The sequence below is a fragment of the Zingiber officinale genome, chromosome 8B (genome assembly GCF_018446385.1).
Source record: "Zingiber officinale cultivar Zhangliang chromosome 8B, Zo_v1.1, whole genome shotgun sequence".
Lineage (NCBI taxonomy): Eukaryota > Viridiplantae > Streptophyta > Magnoliopsida > Zingiberales > Zingiberaceae > Zingiber > Zingiber officinale.
This window is the reverse complement of record NC_056001.1, coordinates 34,426,343-34,451,096: the sequence shown is the minus strand read 5'-3', so window position 1 is coordinate 34,451,096 and position 24,754 is coordinate 34,426,343.

Sequence of the window (24,754 nt, the reverse complement as noted above, 5' to 3'; positions counted from 1 at the left end):
AAAAATTAAGCAAGTTGCAATCTCATAAGATATTTACCTATTCTAGCCCTCACACTCAAAAATGCGTATTAGTGGAGCTCACTCAATATCACTCACAACATTTCACTACCATAGGCTTGCTTATGTTCTAAATCTCCACCACTATAAACATAGTATACATGAATCAAAAGGATTAATCATCATGAATTGAAATGGAGTCAAAAAGAACAATTAAAGTGAGTGAATTGGCAAAAGAAAAGAATTCAATGAAGAAAGTAAGAAGATAAGAGTATTGGAGGAATATACTTGAGAGTTGACCATTCTGATGCAAAAAGATATGGATACCATTTGTTTTTATCAATTCAAAATACCAAGCTAACCTCCCCTTCAATTTGATGGCAAATAAAGAATCTTGATACTCTATCTCCACATTTGATACGCTTTTGATGTGTCATTTTTCTTTTCTTCACTGTTTTCTTCTCTCTCTCTTTTTTTTACTGTTTCACTTCAATTTCAGCACTTTGAAAATAATCTCACATCATGTATCCAACACCCTCCCCACACTTAAACCATTGTCCGTCTCGGGCAATGAAACAAATAATGTATCCAATGTCTTAACACTCTTAAAGCCACTGTTATCCTTTCTTTTTACATTTTACAGATTTTCCTTCCTTTTCTTTCTCTGTTCTGTATTCCATGTTCCGAAATATTACTCAGCAACAACAACTATCATCTTTCTGGATTGAGTTTCAGAAATTTGATTATACAAAATACCAGATGACAACTAAAGATCACGAGCTCAACTTGAAATGCCCAATGATTATAGTTTGAACAAGAAAAATGCACACAACACTTTAAGTTGAAACAAAGGTTCATAATTTCAATTCATTTCTACTGCTATATATCAGTTTAAGAGATCAGCTTTTTTTTTCTGAAAATTCCAGCCCTAGCAAGTTCAACAACAAGATTAGTCATTCAATCTGTTTTCAGTGCTCTGATAACCATATTGATCAGAAACAACTCCTCAACCAATTCAGAAAGTAATTTACTGGAATTCCTCTCTGATTTGTGATTCAGCATTCTGGATTCCGGAAATCAGCACTCCTTCACTTGTGTTTAAAAACTCCACAGAATAAATTGAGCTTACTGATCATAATACTCAGCATAACAAGATACCACAGAACACTAAGGAGCTCCATTGTTCAACTTCCAGTTTAGGACAATTGCATTTCTGATACACTTCCACCCAGCTTCAACTTCTGATAGAAGTGTTGAATTCCAGTTTAAGACAACAACTCCTTCCCTTCTCTTGATGACAATTAACAAAACCTAAAATTGAAGGATCAGTGAGTCCAATAAAGTCAATTCCTGCAGCAGTTCAACAACTCCAAGCTGTCCACAATTTCAAACAGGATTAACCAAAACAATCAGATTTAAAGGAGTTCAATCTCAAATCATTTCTACACTTCTAAAACTCGGAAACAAATTGTTAATCCAAGATTCAACACCATAGCAGTAGTTGTGCAGTACCTCAACATCAAAATTACCCAAAATGCATTTTGAAAACAAATTCTCAGTTCAGCAGATCATTATTTTAGAGCCAGAAACGTGCAACAAAATTTGGCACACTAGAACCTAAGTTGGCACATTCTTTCATTCCTTTCTTTTCTGTTTTCCTTTGAACTTCCGGCCTACCCTTTCAGCTCAAATTACAACATCAAGTTGAAATCTAACCTAATCATAGAATGGGCAGATTCAGTTATGTAACGGCCACCCTTCTTACAACTCTACTACTCTCTAAGGTGACCGTTACTTAACTATTAACTCTACACTTCTACTAAATATGGTACACGCCTACTGCCAAAACAAAAAGAAGTAGATACTTAAAGAAAACAGCAAAAATCTGCACTGCTAAAGGAAATAAACTGCAATTCAAAGGAAACTAGATATTTGATGCAAGAATCTGAAATGCTTAACACCTACTGTACATGTCCAATTAATTGCAACCTAACTCAAAACTGAATTACTATCTACTTGGTATGAAGAAATCCAAATCACATGCTTAAACTATACCATTTACTTCCTTTGTGATTCACGGTAGCAAACTCAAACACAACAGCACTCTTCAAGGCTTACTTCGAAAATCAAGAAGAATTCGAAACTACTCCTACCACAGGTGAGTAGCAACTTACCTTCGTGTTCTTGGACTTACAACCGAAGAGGGAGAGATCTAAGGTTCGGGTGAAGCTTCAAATCTCGGCGGCTTCTTTGTGTTTCCGAGCTCCCCTCGTCGAGGTGGTCACGCACGGGTGAAGACCGGCCGAAAAAAAGCCTTCGCCGGCCACCGGAGGGAGGAAACCCTAGCTCCTTCGTGTTTCCGCCCGAGAGAAGAATGGCGTCGGGAGAGGAAAATGATTCGGGTTACGGTAACAAGAAAACCTAAGTTCTCTCTTATCCCTAGGGTTTTTATTATCTAACTACTGCTTAAATATTATTCATCCCTTATTTGATTAGTAATGACTGCTTGCCCACTTGGTCAGCCGGCTTTTAACCGAGTCAAAGGTTTGGGCTTCGATTCCTCAGCCGCGCTCTTTTTATTTCAATTTATTTTAAATGTTCCTAACTACTGCTTATATATATTTCGTTCCATATATGTTCACAAAAAGGTCGCGGACCAGTTGGCTGGCCGGATTCGATTAAGGTTCGGTTCAGGTCCGAGGTCCACGGTTCGAATCTCGGCTTTGACAATTTTTTTGTCAAAATTTCCTTCATTTAGTAAAAATACCAAACGATCTCCAAAAATTGCATAAAAATACTCTAAAAATTTCTAAAAATCTCTAGAATATTTTAAAAGCATTTCCAAATATTTTTAAGGACATTTAGAACTTGAAATAGGGAAAATTGGGTCATTACAATCCCCCATACCTTATAAAAAGTTCATCCTCGAACTTAGAATAGTTTTGAATATTTCTGTCTCATACTGTCCTCATGCTCCCAAGTGACTTCCTCGTGCTTCTGGTTCTGCCAGATGACCTTCACTAGTGGCACTTCTTTGTTTCTTAGTCTCTTGACTGCTCTGTCCACTAGCTGTGTAGGTCTGCTCTCATAGCTAAGATCCTCCTGAATCTGCACTGACTGAGGCTGAATCACTTGGCTAGGGTCGTGGAGACACTTCTTTAACAAGGAGACATGAAATACATTATGTATTGCTGACATGTCTTGTGGTAAGTCCAGCTTGTAAGCTACTTTCCCAATCCTCTCTATGATCAGGTAAGGTCATACATAGCGAGGACTTAATTTGCCCTTCTTGCCAAATCTCATCACTCCCTTCATAGGAGCGACCTTGAGAAAGACTGAATCTCCTACTTGGAATTCCAGTGGCCTACGACGTGTGTCAGCATAACTCTTCTGTCTACTCTGGGCAGTCTCAATTCTCTGTCTGATCTTCTGAATAACCTGAGTAGTTTCTTCTATCATCTCAGTCTGAATGCTCAGCTCTACTTCCATCTCTCTTCTTTCACCTACTTCTTGCCAGCAAATGGGTGATCTGCACTTCCTGCCATACAACATTTCATACGGTGTCATCTTGATGGTGGCCTGATAGCTGTTGTTATAGGCAAATTCAGCTAAGCATAGATACTTGCACCAACTTCCCTTGAAATCTAGTGCACAAGCTCTGAGCATATCTTCTAGTATCTGATTTACTCACTCTGTTTGTCCATCAGTCTGAGGATGGAAGGCTGTGCTGAACTTGAGTTTGGTGCCTAGTGCATTCTGAACACACTCCCAAAAGTGAGAGGTGAAATGTCCATCTCTATCAGAAACAATAGATTTAGGAACTCCGTTAAGTCTGATCACCTCCTTAACATACAGCTGTGCCAACTGCTCTATAGAGTGGGACACCTTGATGGCTAGAAAATGAGCAGACTTAGTCAATGGGTCTACTATTACCCATATCGCATCATATCCATTTGTGGTTCTTGGGAGACCTGTTATGAAGTCCATGGATATGTCTTCCCACTTCCACTCTGCTATTGGGAGAGGCTGTAGAACTCCTCCTGGTCTCTGGTGTTCTGCTTTGACCCTCTGACATATCAGGCAGGTACTGACATATTTAGCAACATCCCTTTTGAGTCCAGACCACCAGAACCTCTGTTTCACGTCTTGATACATCTTGGTAGAACCAGGATGCATGGAGTATGGTGTGCTATGAGCCTCTTCTAGAATCTTCTTTCTCAGTTCTTCATCATTGGGGACACAAAGGCGACTCCCCTGATAAAGAATTCCACTGTCTGATACTCAAAACTCCGAATTGTCTTCTTCTTGTATCCCTTGCTTGATCCTCTGGATATCTGGGTCTTCACTTTGCTTTCTCTGTATATCCTCAAGAAGGGTTGACTCTAAGGTCAATGCAGAGAGTTCCCCATAAATAATTTCCATACCAAAGTCTGACAACTCCTTCTGCAGTGGTAGGGCTAATGATGACAAAGACATCAGGGATGCACTGAATTTTCTGCTTAGTGCATCTGCCACTTTGTTAGCTTTGCCTGGGTGATAGAGAATTTCACAGTCATAGTCTTTGACCAACTCTAGCCACCTGCGTTGTCTCATGTTTAAGTGCTTCTGAGTGAAAAAGTACTTAAGACTCTGATGGTCTGTGAAGATTCTGCACTGAACTCCATACAAATGATGTCGCCAGAGTTTCAGTGCAAAGACCACAGCTGCCAGCTCAAGATCATGAGTGGGGTAGTTCTTCTCGTAATCTTTGAGTTGTCTGGAAGCATAAGCTATAACTTTTCCTTCTTGCATGAGTACAACTCCTAAGCCCATCTTGGAAGCATCATTGTAGATGTCAAAACTCCTGTCACTCTCTGGAACAGTCAAAATAGGAGCACTGATCAGTCTCTTCTTGAGCTCTTGGAAACTCTGCTCACATTTATCTGACCATTCAAACCTCTTGTTCTTTCTGGTGAGGGCTGTAAGTGGAGAAGCTATCCTGGAAAAGTCCTCCACGAATTTTCTGTAATATCCAGCTAAACCAAGAAAACTTCTTATCTCCCTGGCGTTCTTGGGTCTCTTCCAGTTGTTGACCACTTCTATTTTGGCTGGATCCACTTGAATACCTTCTTTAGAAATTATGTGACCTAGAAATGCCACCTGATCTAACCAGAACTCGCACTTTGAGAATTTAGCATATAGCTGCTTTTGCTGAAGGGTTTGCAACAATATTCTCAAGTGCGTGTCATGCTCCTCTGGGGTTCTGGAATAGACTAGAATGTCGTCGATGAACACGATGACAAATTTGTCAAAGTATTCTCTGAACACTTTGTTCATTAAATCCATGAAGACTGCAGGTGCATTAGTCACCCCAAAAGGCATGACTACGAACTCATAGTGTCCATATCTGGTCCTGAAAGCTGTTCTGGGTATATCACTTTCCTTCCGCGACAGTCCACTGAAGCACTGTACTTGCTGAGGAAATCCATACCAAAAATGATATCGAAATCCTGCATGGTGAGGACTACCAGATCAACATATAACTCTCGATCTGAAATTCTGACTGGTACAGCCCGAAGCCACTGGTTAGATTCCATGACTTCCCCAGAAGGTAGGGTCGTCAGGAACTTGGAGTTCATGCTTTCTGTAGGTACCTATAATTCTTTGGCAAAAGGTACGGATACAATAGAATGGGTCGCCCCAGTATCAAATAGTGCAGTAGCTAAATGCTGAAAAATAACTACTTGACCTGTTACGACCGTGGAGGCACTAGCAGCTTCCTCTTTAGTGAGGGAGAATACTCTGGCACTGGCTGGAACTGGTGGGGCTTCCAACCTTCCTTGACAGAGCTGAGGTCCTTCCAGAGTTGCAGGCATATAATGTAGCTGAGGTTTGCCTCCATATTGTATTGGTTGTAGCTGAGGTGCTTTGAACTTATTAGGGCATTCTTTCGCCACGTGTCCTTCCTGACCACAGGAATAACATCCAGTCTTACCCAAAAGACAGGCTCCTGGATGTGTTCTCCCACATTTAGGACAGGGAGGGAACTTGGTCTGCTTATTTGCTGGTCCTCCTTTCTGGTTACCTCCTGAGTTTCACTGCTTTCTTTTACTACCCTTGCCTTTCCAGTTCTGCTTATTTGCCTGAGGTTTCTGACTCCCAACTGTCTTGTTTTCGATCTTGACTGGCTTATGCTGCGCTCGTTGTGCCCTGATGCTATCCAGATAGTGCTCAGCAACTAATGCTCTGCTGACCAGCTCTTCGCCAGTCTGGGGCTGGTGAGTTCCACTACTCACATTAAGTGCTATCACTGGCCTCACCATCCTGAGCATCGGTCTGACTCGTTCCTTCTCCGTGCTTACTAGCTCTGGGCAAAGACGAGCTAGCCTATTGAATTTCTTTACTGCTTCTTCCACTGACAGGTCACCTTGTCTGAATTCTATGAACTCCTCATAATGCTTATTGGTGATCCGTTGGCGGAAGAATTCTTCATAAAACTCTGCTTCAAAGTCAGCCCAGCTCATCTGATTGACTGCTCTCTTGCTTTTAACTCTCTCCCACCGCATACGAGCATCTCCAGATAGGCAGAATGAGACACACTTGACCTTCTCGACTTCTGGCCAGTCAAGAAGCTCCATGGTGCTCTCCAGTGTCTTGAACCAAGCCCGAGCATCCCAGGGCTCAGTCGTGCCTGAGAAACTCTCTGGCTTCAGTTTCAGCCACTGTATCAGGTATGCTTCTTGTCTTCTAGGTGCTGTGGGGACTTCTAGGGCGGCTGGTGGAACTTCAGTCACCACTGGAGTCTCCACATTGATTGTTGGAGGAGTGGGAGGGACTGACTGCTGATTCGCCATCAGATTGACGATCACTTGTTGCTGCTCTGCTACTTGTCTCTGGAGTTGAGCAACAACTTCAGAAAGATTTGGTTTAGCTGCTCTAGGCTCCTCGTTCCCCTGTGCTCGGTCCTCAGTACGAGCGGTACAGGGATGTCCTCTTCTTGACATCTAGTTATGCAGAGAAAAAGAAAGACTTGATATATTCTCTATCCTTTCTAAACAAACTTATGTATATGAATCAAAGAGAAACAAAACTTCTATCTTACTAACGCGCATACAAGCAATTACTCTATACTGCAAATAATAAAGAAAGCATAAAAGAAAAAACTTAAATACTTTTTTACTTGAAGACGGCAAGGATGGTGCTGATGTGTGATGCTGGAGAATGGGGACAGCTCTAATACCAACTGTAACGACCACCTTTCTTACAACTCTACTACTCTTTAAGATGACCGTTACTTAATTATTAACTCTACACTTCTACTAAATATGGTACACGCCTACTGCCAAAACAAAAAGAAGTAGATACTTAAAGAAAACAGCAAAAATCTGCACTGCTAAAGGAAATAAACTGTAATTCAAAGGAAACTAGATATTTGATGCAAGAATTTGAAATGCTTAACACCTACTGTACATGTCCAATTAATTGCAACCTAACTCAAAACTGAATTACTATCTACCAGGTATGAAGAAATCCAAATCACATGCTTAAACTATACCATTTACTTCCTTCCTTTGTGATTCACGGTAGCAAACTCAAACACAATAGTACTCTTCAAGGCTTACTTCGAAAATCAAGAAGAATTCGAAACTACTCCTACCACAGGTGAGTAGCAACTTACCTTCGTGTTCTTGGACTTACAACCGAAGAGGGAGAGATCTAGGGTTCGGGTAAAGCTTCAAATCTCGGCGGCTTCTTTGTGTTTTCGAGCTCCCCTCGTCGAGGTGGTCACGCGCGGGTGAAGACCGGCCGGAAAAAAGCCTTCGCCGGCCACCGGAGGTAGGAAACCCTAGCTCCTTCGTGTTTCCACCCGAGAGAAGAACGACGTCGGGAGAGGAAAAGGATTCGGGTTACAGTAACAAGAAAACCTAAGTTCTCTCTTATCCCTAGGGTTTTTATTATCTAACTACTGCTTAAATATTATTCATCCCTTATCTAATCAGTAATGACTGCTTGCCCACTTGGTCAGCCGGCTTTTAACTGAGTCAATGGTCTGGGCTTCGATTCCTCAGCCGTGCCCTTTTTATTTCAATTTATTTTAAATGTTCCTAACTACTGCTTATATATATTTCATTCCATATATGTTCACAAAAAGGTTGCGGACCAGTTGGCTGGCCGGATTCGGTTAAGGTTTGGTTAAGGTCCTGAGGTCCACAGTTCGAATCTCGGCTTTGACAATTTTTTTGTCAAAACTTCCTTCGTTTAGTAAAAATACCAAACGACCTCCAAAAATTGCATAAAAATACTCTAAAAATTTCTAAAAATCTCTAGAATATTTTAAAAGCATTTCCAAATATTTTTAAGGATATTTAGAACTTGAAATAGGGAAAATTGGGTCGTTACAATCGCGCTCACTTGGCTACCAGGATTCATAAACTCTAGTACTTAAGCCTGGAGGTTTAGAGTTCGAATCCTAGGGAAGGCAAAAATCCACTGCCAGGAGTGGAAAGTCCTAGTGAGTAACGACACGGCCAAAGGGTCATCGGTCGACGACATTAGAGGTCGCCAAATGGGTCGACGACATAACGGCCGCCAGTGGGTCGCCGCAAGGGCCGCCCAAGAGGCCAAAGGGCCGGGTCGTTACAATAAAAAGGCAAATGGGTCGACGACATAACGGCCGCCAGTGGGTCGCCGCAAGGGCCGCCCAAGAGGCCAAAGGGCCGGGTCGTTACAATAAAAAGGCGCCTTTTTATTGTATCTCATGTCGTCGACCTTCGGCCCTTATGTCGTCGGCCCATTTGGCGACCTCTGATGTCGTCGACCGACGACCCTTTGGCCGTGCCGTTACTCACTAGGACTTTCCACCCCTGGCAGTGGATTTTTGCCTTCCCCAGGGGTGGAAAGTCCTAGTGAGTAACGGCACGACCAAAGGGTCGTCGGTCGACGACATTAGAGGTCGCCAAATGGGCCGACGACATAAGGGCCGCCAGTGGGCCGCCGCAAGGGCCGCCCAAGAGGCCAAAGGGCCGGGTCGTTACAAGTTCCCAACTTAAAAAATATCCAGCATCTTGATTTCAGCAGGATTCAACAATTCAAGACTTCAATTCATTTCAGACAATTCATGCTTTTCAGACTTCCGAAATTTTGAATTTTGCTTCTTTGATCTAACTTCCTTTTCACTACACTCTTCATTGACCCAATTGGCAAATCTACATCAACCTTGATCACAGAATCAGAGTTTCTGCAACTTACGTCTTTCCTTTTTAGCAGTTTTAACAATTCACAATTCTGTCCATCTAGCCCTATCAACAAAATTCTTTGAAAAGAATATATACATATATCCATGTAGAATTCACATCTCAATCTTCATCATTTACTAATGAGAGATACAATTCTTCATCTCTTTGACAATTCTGTTTCCAGAAACTAAGACAGACTAGTGCACTGCTCTATTTCCAACAATTTGATATTTATTGAGCTGTTAATTTGAACACCATTTGTTGCTGAAGGTGTTGTATCTTTGCTTAAGCTTCCAACTTGTTTAAGTGATGTGAGTTTGATACACTTTTGGCACAAAATCTGCATTTGTTTCTTCATACTTAAAAACTTCACCAGATCTTCTCCTTTGCTTGATACTGCTTCTGAATTTTTTGATACTCCACTATCTCCACACTAGCTGAATTTGTTCCCCTTTCTGCTTCATAATTCTTCTCAATTTCTATTTTCTGTCATTGCTCCAATCTCTCCAAAAACTCACTAATGACGACCATTCCTCTAATTTCCCAATTCCAGCATATGTGTTTATGTTTGCATCCAATTCTCAGTCTTAAATTTTGTAAATGATGGAGAAAGATCAAGTTTTGAACTTTAATCCCTTTGCATTATTTCATTCAATATTGAATTAAGTCTAGCTTGTCTTCATTTTGTTCAGACCTGAAAATCAAGTCTGGCTCACTGATTTCCAGTTTCTCAATTTCAGAATTTGAATTATACTATAACTTCAACTCAATACATTACAACTTTAGTTGTAAAGTTTCAGATCACAGATTTAAAATTTCAGGTTCTACAGCTTAAAGAATTCCTGCATAGAATTATGACAACTCCAACTCGTGCCAACCTACTGAATTCTTGCACTCAAGTTAAGCTTATCAAGAACTTGCCACAAATACTTGGCACGCAACATGTTAAGGTTGATACATTAATTACAACACTTGAACTCTTTCTGTTTAGAAGCTTGCGACAGGAATCCAAACCATTTCGACAGAATTTTCCAGTAGTTGTCTCTGAACTCACTACTTCCAGCAACAAAATCTAAAACCAGCTACAATGTTTACATTTCATTTCTATTTCAATTGTAGCTATCTATTTCTGCATAACTTCTATAACTGATACCATTTCTCCCTTCTTTTACCATTACAACTCTTTCCTGATTTCTGACACAAAAATATGTAGATTTCTGTAGAATTCAGCACAGCAACTGCTTCCTTGCTTCAACTCTCCTATCTCAGTTGAGGATTACTAATAACCACATTCTCCAAAAGCTATAGTAAAGCTCCTAATCAGCAACACTGCATCTTGATTCAGTTTTTGAAAATTTCAGAAACTGTACCCTCAGTTTTCAGCTTCAACTCTATAATTTTAGCAGGATGTTCCCCATGTTAAGTATCAACACTTTGATTTCTTGTTTACTTGAGTTCTCTGTTTCCTTTGGATTCCTGAAGCTTAGTTTCAGATGTTGGAATTCAGGGTGATCTTGGCCGGATTCATGAAAAGATGAGCTTAGGGGAATTGAATGGTTCATTGAATGTTCTTAATTCCATTCATTCCCTGGTCAACAATATTAAAATTCTGATACTTACAGCTTCGGCAATGAATCTGTCTTTTAGTTCACTGATTTTGTTTCAATACATTTCAGCCTAGTTTGCCTAGCTAATGAGCCTTTGAAGATAGCTCATTTAATAATTAATCAAGATAGCTCATATTCCATTCATTTCAAATTCGAAAAGCAAGAAACTTGGTACAAATCAGCAGATTACCTATGGTACAAAGACTTCCTTCTGCTGTAATAACAACAGTTACCAGCAGCTCCTGCTCTTCACAATTCTCTTCCCAAATTGACACAAAAATGTCAACTTCTTCTGCATAATCTGCATCTCCAGGTTGCATGCTTCCCTCATCTTTACAATAAAATACAACTTTGTAGAAGTCAATGATACTATAATTCCATTTGTTGTTTCCCGTTACAAAACTTCATCTAAACCTCTCCTTTCCCTGACACTACCTCTAAATTTTTAATACACCATTGCTTCCAATTTTGCACAGCTTCCAACTTTTTCCAGAACTACACAATTATGTGCCTCTCACAGAATTCTAAATTTCATATTGGTAACTTGATATACACATCTGACATTACTGCTTTCTCACATCAACAATTAATTCCAAATGATTTAAAGGTTGTTAATAAAAAAGTTGCACACTTTGATACCAAATAAACTCCATTCTGATTCTAGCATTTCCTGCATTGTTCAGTCATGCCTCACTATGAAATTCTGTTATAAAATTTGTAGATTCAGAATTACAGATACCATCTGGAAGTAGTTCATGACTAAAATGGCACTCCCCAATTGAAGTTCGAATTTTGATCCATGATTTAATGTGCAAGAAATTAAAAATTGTAAAACTACATATTGCTATGAGCAAAATTTCAGAAGTTGAGTTGAAGCATTATGTGCTCACTGATTAGGAAATCCAGAAGTTTGGAGTTAACTTCATATAAGCTGGACATTATCAGAATTAAGTCCACTAAAACTACATGCCTTGAGCCATGGAAATCTTCATACAAAGAATTTCAGATTAGGTTGGTACACAACACTTGACAATTCCTTCTTACTTAAACATCAGTTTGCAACTCCAAGAACCCATCATCAATTCTTGCATGCCAGAGATATTGGTACTTATTCAGTCATGAATTAACGATGCTCCAATTCAAAGTGTTGATGGTCATTCACTTCCCAAAAATTCTAAAGTGGCACATTAGATCTATGGCAATTCCTTCCTTTCTTCAATTCTCCCCCACACTTAATCTTGTTCATCTTAGCAATCTAACTCATCAAGAAATTCCACCAAAACTCTCAATTTAATGAAGGCAAGCAAAATGATCAAGGGTTAAAATGCTAGATGAGAAGGGTTTTTTTTTAGAGAATTGTGGGGAAAGAAATTAAAATTTATGATGGAATAAGAATGACAAAATCCTTCATTACCACACATACATATGCTATTGTGACTTTGAAAAGAAGCAAAGTAAATTCTAGAGTTTCAATTGTTGTAAGTACATGCCACACAAAAATAAAATAGTGTTTAGGCTTAAAGTGGTCCTCTCTAGGTAATTTTCATGCAATCATGCTCAATTGATCAAATTGGAATCTGCCACCACACAACCAATATCATGTAAGTAGGGCATTCAATCATGTCAAATGGCCTAAATTGATGATCAAATTTAAGAAGCTTTTACCATCTTAAAAGATATTACTAGAAAATTCCCATGAAGAATTTTATTCAACTAAAATGCTATGTACTAAACAAAATGCAATTTGTTAAGTATGAAACTAAAGAAACATATGAAGCAAAAATTTATTAACAAAGCATGAATTAAAATGCAAAAGAAAGTGAAATTAAAACCAACTCCCCTAGATTCCGGGCGGTTGAAGAAAATTAAGCAAAAGAAGCCACCCCGGTAGTGGAGTATCCTTGGTTGTAGTCAATTTCTTTTTATTGATCATTTTTCCATCAAAAGCTTTTTCTGGAGGTCGGAGGCGGTTCAGTTCAAGCATCCACTCCGGGAGCTTGTATTCTCCTACATAATCAACAAAGGAATTCACCTCCCACACACATGTGAGATGAAAAATAAATAGGAGAATATCAGTTTGGGTAGAAAATTTGTCAATCGATGAATCACAACTAATAAAGTCAACTATTGGTACCTCAATTAAATTTCTAAAAAATCACTAGAAATACTCACCTTTTCATGTTGAAAGGTACCTTGAGTGGTGATTATTACCTCCTCTTCATCAAGATATGGCTCAAGCACTAGTTCTGGTGAATGTTCATCCTCATGTAGTGATTCTTGGGTGCTTGGCTCCATAGCACAAGTCCCTACACTTACATCTTCAACTCTTGGTGATTCTTGAGGTAATGCTTCCCGTAAGCATTCCCCTACACTTAAATCATCTTCAAAAATATGTTCAGAACCTGAATCACTATCAACATCTTCAACAACAATATCAGTAGGATCAGAAATTTGCATAATTACATCATTATCACAAAAAAATACTAGAAAAATCATGTGAAGTAATGGGAGTATGGTCAGGCATGACAGAATCGCTACTTTCCATCTCTCCACTAGAGTTTTGTGCTTGCAGCTGATTGATGGATGATGCAATTTGGTCTAACTGTAACTGTAGGTTCTGTATCCTTGAGATTTGTTGCTCTTGATGCTCACTCATTTGTTGCATAATCTCCTTGAGTTTCCATGTTGTCTCATCCATCCGAGGGTCATTTTGTTGAAAAGATTGTGGCATAAAATTTGTTGAAACTTCTTGGAACTCATATGAACTCTGGTAAGCTGGATATGACTCAATAAATTGTCCTTGTGCACTTTCATACCTGAGACATGAATTATCCACCCAATTAGCATTAAAACTATTAGAAAATGATTCATACCTATTTTGTTGATCCATGCTTGGGTAAAACTGATACTCAGGTTGAAAACACTAATAACTCTCCATTCTACCTCCAAAATTCTGAAAATATGGATCCATGCTAAAGAAATCTCCTGTTCTTCACTACAACACTAGCAAACAAAATTAGAAGATTTAAAAGCATAAAGTTTCAATTTCATGAAAACATGAACAGTAAAGGCACTTAAAAATTCAAGAACAAGCCCACATGAAAATACAAAAAGAATAAGCAATCAAATCAATCAAGAAAGTTGCTAACAAAATAAAATCAATCAATGTTCAATCTAAAATAAACACACATTACTAGTTCGATCCCCGGCAACGGCGCCAAAATTTGGTGTTGGCCTTTTTGCATGTCACGAGGCGCTCCAAATTAATTATTATTGAAACTCATTAAAATTAAGACAAGTGTTGTAGCAACAAGTCCCAAGTTGTATTTTTCCAAGGATAACTAGTAAGTGTGTACATATCTAGAATTGATTCAAATTGAATTATTACATCAACAAGATCAAAGAATATGATCAAATAAGGTTCATTCTCATCTAAACATGATCCATTTCCTTCTCATCAAATAAACATCAATTAAATTCATATTCTTATTCATCATTAAATCATATAATGCAATTCTCACATCTTCAATCAACAATCACTGTAACAAAAGATACAATAACTAAAACAAGAGTTTTCTACATTCAAGTCTTGAAATTAAGCTCAACTTGCATGAACTGAAATAACATACATTCATAATCACACTCAAATTCAACACTTAACTCAACCACCAAGTCTTCACTTCTCACTAACAATCAATTACATACCACTAAGTTAAACAATGAAAAGTTAAAGTGATTCATTCACCAATCAAGCTCATTAACAACCACCTCAGCATCCAAGGAATCAAACAAATATTTCCTAAATTCATGAATTGAAACTAACTCTAACTTATAGAAACTGAAACTAAGAATTCCAAGTAAAAAAAAAATTGCAAACTAAACTAGCAGCTAACATTACTATAATTGCAGAAACCTTAAGGAATCAGAGTTTCAAATCAGAAATCAGATCTGGGGTTTCAAGTAAGAAAATCAAAACAGAATTGCATAAAAAAACTCAAACAAATCAAGATAGCAAAGTAAAGGATCAGATCTGAGGATCTGAGCAAGGTTTGAGAACAAATTAAAGACAAAGATAAAGAAAATCAAAACCCTAGCATTCCATAAACCCAATCCCGAACTCAACTCTTCCAATCTTCTGTAAAACAAAGCAACCTCTGGAAAACACCCTTCGGGCAACCAACTACAATTAACCAAGCTTCCATCTATTATCAGGGAATGCTCACAGCTCCTGGAGACCTCCCTTGAAGCTCACATTCGACTGATAAACTCACCATCCGAAGAAACAGAGGAGAATTCTGTGATTTTACAATCCAGATCAACTGGCCAAATTGACCCAGATTTGCTGTGGTATGGAAATCCGAAAAGGGCCAGTAGCTCCCAAAGACATCCCTTGAAGCTTTGGTGGAAGCGAACAACGCCGATCTGGAACCTCCCTTGATCGGGTTTGCGGAGATGAAACAGAACCCAATCGCGAACTGGAGACCTCCCTCGATTGCTCTCTGAACGCCGGAAAGTGAACGCCGACCGCTTAGGATCGCCGTCGTTGAAGAAGAAGAAGCTCGAATCTAGTTTGTGGAAAGGGAACTCGGCCGCGAGGAAGAGGAAGATGAAGCTACTATGGAAATGTCGCAAAGTCGAGCCCGACCTTGCACTGTAGCTTCTCAAAGCCTTTATACCCCTTTCAAATATGATCGGACGGTCCAGATTAATTCAGGCTTGATCAACGGTGGAGATGTCTCAGATCGGAATAGAAAGCTCTAGATCTTCATCAACGGCTGAGATGTGCTTCTCATTAGGTTGGATTGACCAGATCTTCAACGGATGGCCCAGATCTGCTTGATCTTCAATGGATGGTCCAAAACACTCCAAGGCTTGATCGCTTCGTTTAGCCCTAGATTTGAGCCCAAGTGTGGTCCAATCTAATCGTGTCCATGACCCTTTTGATGCCTACAAAATAAGAATCAAATATTAGCACCAAATACCATGATAATAAGCCAATTTGTAATTAAGTCTAAGATAAAATGAAATTATGAAATGTAGAGTAAATATGACTTTAAGCTATGAAAATATCATTTAAAACATGCATTATAAATCAAGATAATATAGCCAAAATCATGGTTATCACTAGGCCACATCAGTGCACCTTCGGTGACACTTGGCCTACAAACCTAACCTTTTTAACCTTGGACTCTTTGTCCTTGGTTAACTTAACCTTACCTTTAAATGGCTTTCTCTTGTCATTTATTGGCTTCTCCTTGCTATAATCATATGCAACCCTAGCATAGGACTTTCCCTTAGCCTTGGAGACATTAGATCGGTATCCCAAACCCGATCTTTCATTGTTGGGTCTTTGACTACCCAACATCGTACCTAAACCCTTAGATCTAACATTGAATCTTTCTAGGGTTTTCTTTAATTTATTAAGCTTTGCCTTCAAATCTTGATTTTCCCTTTCTAGGTTCCTAAACCTAGAGTCAACATGTCCACCATGGACATTCCTAGACCTACCGTTTCTAGGCATATGTCTCCCCTTCTTGGGATTAATGTCTTGGTTCTCCTTAGGTCTATCATGCCTAGATTTATCATGCATAGATCTCCTAGGGTTATGATCTACCTTTACCCTATTTCTATCATGATATCTAAAGACAAAATTATGCATGGGTAAATAATAGCAATTATTTCTAGCATGCATGGAGGAATTTAAATTTGACTTCAAATTTAAATTAGGGTTTACCTTACCCTTTACCTTTGGAGCTCCCCCTTGACATGAGCCTCCATTTTTCCTCCACTTCTTCTCCTCCTTCTTTAAATGCGCCAACTTTTTGATCTCTTTCTTCTTTGGGCATTTGGTGTGGTAATTATTGGAATGTATACTAAAAGCCTAGCTTTTTTGTATAAATATTTACTTAGAAATAAGAATCACATTAGTCAAATTGTCTATATTTATGCTAAGTGTAGTTGTTCAATTAATTTATATTGTAGATAACATGGTGTGTGGTGTCACACACAGAAGATAATGTTATCAATTCCTTATAAATCATAAACAGTAGCTCACGACTGAGATGGAAAGAAATAAACCATTGGAATAGTCGCAGTGTAATTAGGTATTAGTTTATCTTGACTGATAAATTACACTAGTACACTCTGAGTGTATTGAGCAAGACCATTTAAGGTAAGTTCTTTTTATACTGACTTAATAAAAGAACAAGACCTTAGTTATTATGGAAGTGTGTGCTCTTAATCCTAATATAATAACAAGTACATATATTTAGTATTTATTTCTTTGACTTATCAAAAGGTGAGATTTAGCTGGATAAATCAATAGACCCGATAAATTGGGAAATGATATTACTTATAGTGTGTGTTGTTGATTATAGAAGGAAATTGTGTCCTAGTAATCTAGGTTGATAATGTCCCCAAGAGGAGCTCATAGGATTGTCATGTTAAACCCTGCAGGTGGACTTAGTCCGACAGATAATAAGGTTAAGTGGTACTACTCCTAGACTAAGATATTAATTAAAGTGAGTTGTCAGTAACTCAATTAATTAGTGGGCATCCGACATCTTAAACACAGGGAGATTAACACACTCATAATAAGAAGGAGCCCAAAATGTAATTTGAGATTGGTGCGGTAGTTCAATAATAATTCTTTAGTGGAATGAATTATTATTAATCAAATTAAGTTGGGTGTTCGGGGCGAACACGGGAAGCTTACTTTCATCGGGAGACCAAAACCAATTCCTCCTCTCGGTCCCTATCGTAGTCTTTTATTTATAAAGTGATCCTGTCCGAACACTGAATCGATGGACGCTGGGCACATGGCACTCTCCGAACTGATGACGTGGGTCTCTGACCGGCCGTATGGAGCTCCGGCGAACCTGCAAAGAAGTCGGGCCGGGAAGGGGTTCCCGGCGACGACCCTTCGACACTCAAGTCAGGCAAGAGGAAGACGAGAAAGTGGCTCTGAATATGCGAGAATGCGTACCTCGGGCGAAGTGTGAGGCCCCTTATATAGAGCTGTGAAGAGGCTCACGCACACATACCGAGGCGAATACGTGTCCTCTAACCATACCCCAGTATGGGCTTGTTAGAAGAGCTTACCCGACATCATACTGCTACAGTCAGAGCACATCTCTGATGGGACAGAGGAACCCTCTGTCTTAAGATCCTGCGTATGGCCTGGTCGTTGAACATACCCGCTGTCAGAAGATGTTTCCTTGTCCTTTTGTCTCTTTTTACTCCATGTCGAGCGCCCGTCCGATCGACAATCCCCTCACGTCCGGCCGGTCGTATGTGCTGGTCCGCTCGGGAGATTCCCAGGTTGTGTGCTCTGTGGAGACTGTTCGTAGTATTGCTACTTTATGTCGTCGGCCGAGCGGGCTACCCGCTCGGCCATACGACCTTGCTCAACATGAGCGTCGGAACCTCGACTCCCCGCCGGGGTGTCTTTGCTTCCGCTAGGATCCCACTCGTCCGGTCGGCATCCTCTTCTCCGGTCGGCATCCCCTTCTCCGGTTGGCCGTTTGACCTTTGACCTCCACGTGGCGTTGACTTCCCTCAAAGGGGGTCCCCCGTCGTTACCGCCGGATCACTTGCCTCACCTTCAAGTCTAGTCGAAGGAGGCGATTAGTCCGACTGACTGGACCATCAGTTTCGCCGAGCGGCGTCCATAAGCAACTGTCCTCCGCTCGGCTCCCACGGGGGCAGCTAAAACGCCAGTCAACGCCAACCCTCCTCGGTATCTTTTCGAAAGTTTCGCCAATCTCTATCATTAAGGTCGAGCATGTGCTCATTAAATGCGTTCCAGTGGCTGAATGCCACATGGCGATGCTGCCGTCATTGTACTACGGCGGCGTGGTATTCTGACGGGATCAAGGCGGTTCAAAATGAACGGTGCGATGCGTGCTCCGATTCTCGCGACCTGAATCCGACGGTGGAGGCCGCTCGGGCTCCACCCTATAAAGGCTTTGTTTTCTTCCTTCGCTGCATTTCTGCTCTCACGTGCTCCATAGCTTCTCGCTCTCAGCATTCTGGCGACCCTGTTCTTCTGTTCTCCGACGATCTCCGGCGTTCTTTCTTCGATCCTCCTTGTTCACTATAAGGCTCTTCCTCTGCTCTATCTTTAGTTCTTGTGGTTCGTGTTTCTTTGCGTTTCTTTCCCGAGTTTTTGTTCTCGGGGCACTGTTTCGTTTGCCATCATCTTTCTTTTATCCTCTGCCTTTCGTCTTTTTTGGTTTCGTTCGCTCGGCCAATGGATAGCTCCTCCCAACCTCTAGACCAAGCCCTCGGCCCATGGTATACTACCATGGAGTCGCGCTTCGATCGGCGCGACGCCAATATTTTGATGGATAATTTTGACATCCCATCTGACTTCGAAATTATCTTACCCACTTCCTCCGCTCGGCCTCACAAACTGCCGCGTGGAGCCTTTTGTGTTTTCTGCGACCAGTTCACAACCGGTCTGCGATTTCCCATTCATCCCTTCATCGTTGAAGTCTGCAATTTTTTCGGCATTCCGCTCAGAAGCCTAGTCCCCAATACTTTCCGTCTTTTATGCGGCGTCGTTGTCCTGTTCAAAATCCACCACATCCCCCTCCGACCGGAGGTTTTCTATTATTTTTATTACCCTAAACAGTCCGAGCTGGGCACATATATGTTCCAGGCTCGTCCCGGTTTAGTTTTCTTCAATAAACTTCCTTCTTCCAATAAGCATTGGAAAGAATTCTACTTCTACCTTCGTATGCCCGAGCGGGCCCCCTTCCTAACGAAGTGGCAGATCGGACCACCAACCTCACCTATCTTCATGCTGCCAACATGCTGGCCGGTCTAAGGTTTGACATCAACAAATTCCTGCCTGAAGGGGTGATGTATATATTCGGTCTGAGTCCGATCAGGACCCCCCTTCCGAGCGGCTTCGGTAAGAATTTTACTTTGTGCACTCGTTTTAATTGCTAACTGATTTTCTCTGTTTTCCTTTGCAGCAAACATTGTCATGGAGTCGGTGATGGCTGGAATTTTGAAGAGGAAGGCGGCGGTGCTCGAAGCCGTGGTGGCCAAAGAAATGGAGACGCTTGGCATCCAGTCGGTCGGCTCTAATGAAGAAGAGAGCGATACTAATGCAGGGGAGTCAGCCGCTCAGGCTTCTCTCCCGGAGCCAGCGGCTGGCCCAACTGCTAGTCGAGAGCCTTCCGCCCGGGAGGAAGGCTCGGCTCAAGAGGAAGGACGACTCCCCCGACAAAAGCGGCACCGCACGGGAGACACCACTCCGCTCGGCTACATCTGCGGTCCATCCTTCCGAGCGGACCACCGCTGATTCTCGGGGAAAAACTCCAGCGGTAGAGGTGATATCGTCTGATCGAACCCTATCGCAATTGGATGCGTCGGCGGACCCTCTTGAGGTCGTTCCAGTCAGCGTCCTTCCGCCCGCTCACCGCCAAGTCCAGCGTTCCACAATTTTGTCCCAGTTCTCTACGCCGGCTTCCGATCCTTCTCCGGCTTCCGCCCAGACGACCCCCGGTCGGCGCCGCACTATCCGGGTCTCCCTGCATCTCCCCACTGAGGAATTAATGCCTGAAGCCGATCGGCCTACCGCGCCCGAGCACACTATCACTTTGAAAGGGCCTCTAGCCGAAATGTGGGCCGACGCTCGGGCGCGCGTGGCGATGATTCCCCTCAGCAACCTGGCCAACAGCCACATGCAGCAGGCCACGAGGGTAAGTGCATTTTCTTCCTAAGCTTTTTATGCATTCCTCCCGATCGACTATTAATAATTTTTCTTTTTTCAGAGATGGGTGGAGGAGATTGTTGTCTCCAATCGGCTCGCCATGGTGGACGAGGAGCTCAAAAGACTACGGAGTTCGGGCGGCGCTCCTTCCCAAGGCCCATCATATGCCGAGCTGCAGAAGGAGCTCAAAAAGACTCAAAATCTGTTGGAGGTCGAACGGAAGAAGACTGCCGACCAGGCTCACAATCTGGCCGAACTTGATCACGTGAATAAATCACTGGATCGCAAGATAAGCCTGGCGACCGAGCGGAAGAACACGGCTATCTCCGATCTGGAGAAGAAGAATGTAGAGGCTCGGGGGCTGGAGCAAAAAGTTAAAGAGCTGATGGACCAACTGGCCAGCGAGAAGACTGCCCGCTCGGATGAGGTGACGAAACTCGAGGCTATTTTACAAGAACACCAGGCAGCCGTCGATGCTTCCCGAGCGGCACTTAAAGAATATCAAGAGGTCGAGCCAAGCCGGGTCGCCGCCCTAAGACAGAATTACATCCGTTCGGTCGAATTTTCGGAGAAAGTTTGCGAGCGGATGACATGGCCTTTGAACTTGCCATGAATGCCACGACAGAATATTTGAAGTCCAAAGGGCAACTTCCCGATTCCGTCGTTATCCCCGCTCAGGACCAAGCAACACTCCTCAACAATATCCCGAAGGATCTCTACGAGTATTTAGAATAGAAGTTTGCATGTTATTCGTCCACTCGGCCAAAAAACTATCCCTTTTTGTAATCTGGCCACTCGGCCTTAATTTCTTTAATGCTATCCTTTTACTTGCCTTTTCTTTTGCTAATCAATATGCATGCCGTCCGCTCGCCTCTTGTCACACCTCTCTTGTGTTCGAAAGGGATTTTTACGAAGTATTTTGCGTAGCTTTTCCACTCGGCTTAATATATCATGTCTCGACAAAAGAAGTTGTTCGTTGGACGTTGACGAAGTACTTTTGGGTACTTGGCCGATCGACTAAACGACTCACCCGCGAAACATCTTTATTGCATTCGTCCGGCCGAAGGGTTTATAGTTGCCGGCTCGACTCTTGATTTTTAACGTCGGAGCTCGACGGTCTTCCGCTCGGAGGGTTTATAGTTGCCGGCTCGACTCTCGATTTTTAACGTCGGAGCTCGACGATCTTCCGCTCGGAGGGTTTATAGTCGCCGGCTCGACTCTCGATTTTTAACGTCGGAGCTCGACGGTCTTCCGCTCGAAGGGTTTATAGTCGCCGGCTCAACTCTCGATTTTTAACATCGGAGCTCGACGGTCTTCCGCTCGGAGGGTTTATAGTCGCCGGCTCGACTCTCGATTTTTAACGTCGGAGCTCGACGGCCTTTAAGGCTAATTTCAACACTTTCATTCGGCGAAGATTGCCAAATGCGTTTATCTTATCATTTTGCTTCCTGCATTAAGAGAACACAGGCGACCAAGAGATACACAAAATGAATTACATCAGCGCACCTCTCACCCAGCTCGGTACGGCTGGAGATGATTTGCGCTCCATGGTCAATCCAGCCGCCGTCCGTCCTCATCTTCCAAATAATAAGCACCCGAGCAGAGTTTTTCGATGACTTTGAAGGGACCCGCCCAAGGAGCCACCAGCTTGCCAACGTCGCCAACCGACTTTACTTTCTTCCAGACTAGGTCGCCGACTTGGAACGCTCTAGGGATCATGCGCCGATTGTAGTTCTGCTTCATTCTTTGCCTGTACGCCATCAGCCGGACGGATGCCTTGGCTCGCTCTTCATCGATCAAGTCCAACTCCAGGTTCCTCCGCTCGGCGTTGTCATCACCATAATTCTGGATCCGGACGGACTCAATGCCGACTTCAACTGGGATGACTGCTTTGCCACCGTAGACTAAATGGAACGGCGTAACTCCCGTTCCCTCCTTCGGTGTCGTGCGGATAGCCCATAAGACACCTGGCAGCTCGTCCACCCAGCTTCCTCCCATGTGGTCGAGCCGAGCCCTAAGAATGCGAAGAATCTCCCGGTTGGCTACTTTCGCTTGGCCATTGCTCTGGGGATACGCCACGGAAGTAAAGTGTTGCTCGATGCCATAACTTTCGCACCATTCTTCGAGCTGCTTCCCTACGAACTGTCGTCCGTTATTAGATACGAGCTGGCGAGGAATGCCGAACCGACAGATTATATGTTGTCAGATGAACTTTTTGACCATTTGCTCGGTGATCTTCGCCAGCGGCTCGGCCTCCACCCATTTGGAAAAGTAGTCGACCGCCACTAGAAGAAACTTCCGCTGATCGGTCGCCATAGGGAACGGACCCACAATATCCATTCCCCACTGATCGAACGGACGGGAGACTGTAGATGCTTTCATTTCATCCGCCGGTCGGTGGGAGACATTGTGGTATTTCTGGCAGGAGAGGCACGTGGCGATGGTCCGAGCGGCGTCTGCTTGCAGGGTTGGCAAGAAATATCCGGCCAGCAAGATCTTCCTGGCCAGTGATCGTCCGCCCGGATGTCCACCGCACGACCCTTGGTGCACTTCCTGGAGGATGTATTCCGCGTCTTCCGAGCTCACACACTTCAAAAGTAGGCGGGAGAAGGCCTTCTTGAAGAGTTGATCTCTAACGAGTGTGAACCGGCCGGCTCTCCTCCTCAATAGCTGGGCTGCCTCCCGATCGGACGGTGTTGCACCCGAGCGGAGAAACTCCACGATGGCTGTCCTCCAGTCATTCGGGAAAGTGAGGCCCTCCATTCGGTCGATATGCGTCACCATGGATACTTGTTCAATTGGCTGTTGTATGACGACCGGTGATATTGAACTTGCAAGTTTGGCTAACTCATCGGCAGCCTGGTTCTCCGCTCGGGGTATCTTTTGGATAATGACCTCTCTGAAATTTGCCTTGAGCTTTTCGAAGGCTTCAACGTAGAGCTTGAGCCGAGCGTTGTTAATCTCAAAAGTGCCCGAGAGTTGCTGAGCGACCAACTGGGAGTCCGAATGGATTGTCACCCGGCCGGCTCCTACATGGCGGGTTGCCTGCAAGCCGGCTATGAGGGCTTCATACTCCGCTTCGTTTTTTGTGGCTATGTATTCCAGCTGGACGGATAGATGCATCCGTTCTTCCTGTGGAGAGAGCAATAACACCCCAATTCCGCTTCCGAGCCGAGTGGACGACCCATCCACTAAAATTTTCCACATAGCTTCGGGCTCGGGGTTTTGCACCTCGGTGACAAAATTTGCCAAGGACTGCGCCTTTATCGCCGACCGGGGTTGATACTGAATATCAAACTCACTCAACTCCGTTGTCCACTTGATGAGCCGTCCGAACGCTTCTGGGTTCAGCAGCACTCTCCCCAATGGGCTATTCGTCCGGACGATGATTATGTGTGCTAGGAAATAAGGATGAAGTCTCCGAGCGGCGAGGACCAAAGCAAAAGCCAGCTTCTCAAGTCCGGTGTAGCGAGATTCAACGTCTTTTAAAATATGGCCTAAGAAATACACAGGTTCTTCTCCGCTCGCCCTCACTAATGCTGAGCCTACTGCCTGCTCGGTTGAAGATAAATAGATACAGAGCGGCTCACCTACGGCTGGCTTGGCTAGCACGGGCAAAAAGTTCAGATATGTCTTCAGTTCTTCAAACGTCCGATCGCATTCTACATCCCACTGAAACTTAGTAGCTTTGTGCAAGATTTTGAAAAACGGGAGGCTCCGATCGGCCATCTTCGAGATGAATCTGGACAATGCTGTTATCCGAGCGGTTAAGCGCTGTACTTCCCTCAGATTTTTTGGGGGCGGCATATCTTGTAATGCTTTCACCTTGCTGGGATTTGCCTCGATGCCCCGCTCGGTCACTATATATCCCAAGAAACGTCCGCCTTTTGCTCCGAACAGACACTTTTGAGGATTCAGCTTAACTCCATACTTCCTCAGCGTTCGGAAAGTCTCCTCCATGTCTTTAAAGAGGTCGGCCGCTCGGATGGACTTAATGAGAATATCATCCACATATACTTCCAAATTTCACCCGATCTGCTCCTTGAACACTTTGTTCATCAAGCGCTGGTAAGTTGCTCCCGCGTTCTTCAGTCCAAACGGCATCACATTGTAGCAGTAAGTGTCATTGGCTGTAACGAAGCTGACCTTCTCTTGATCTTCTCGGGCGAGCGACACTTGATGGTAGCCCTGATAGGCGTCGAGCATGCATA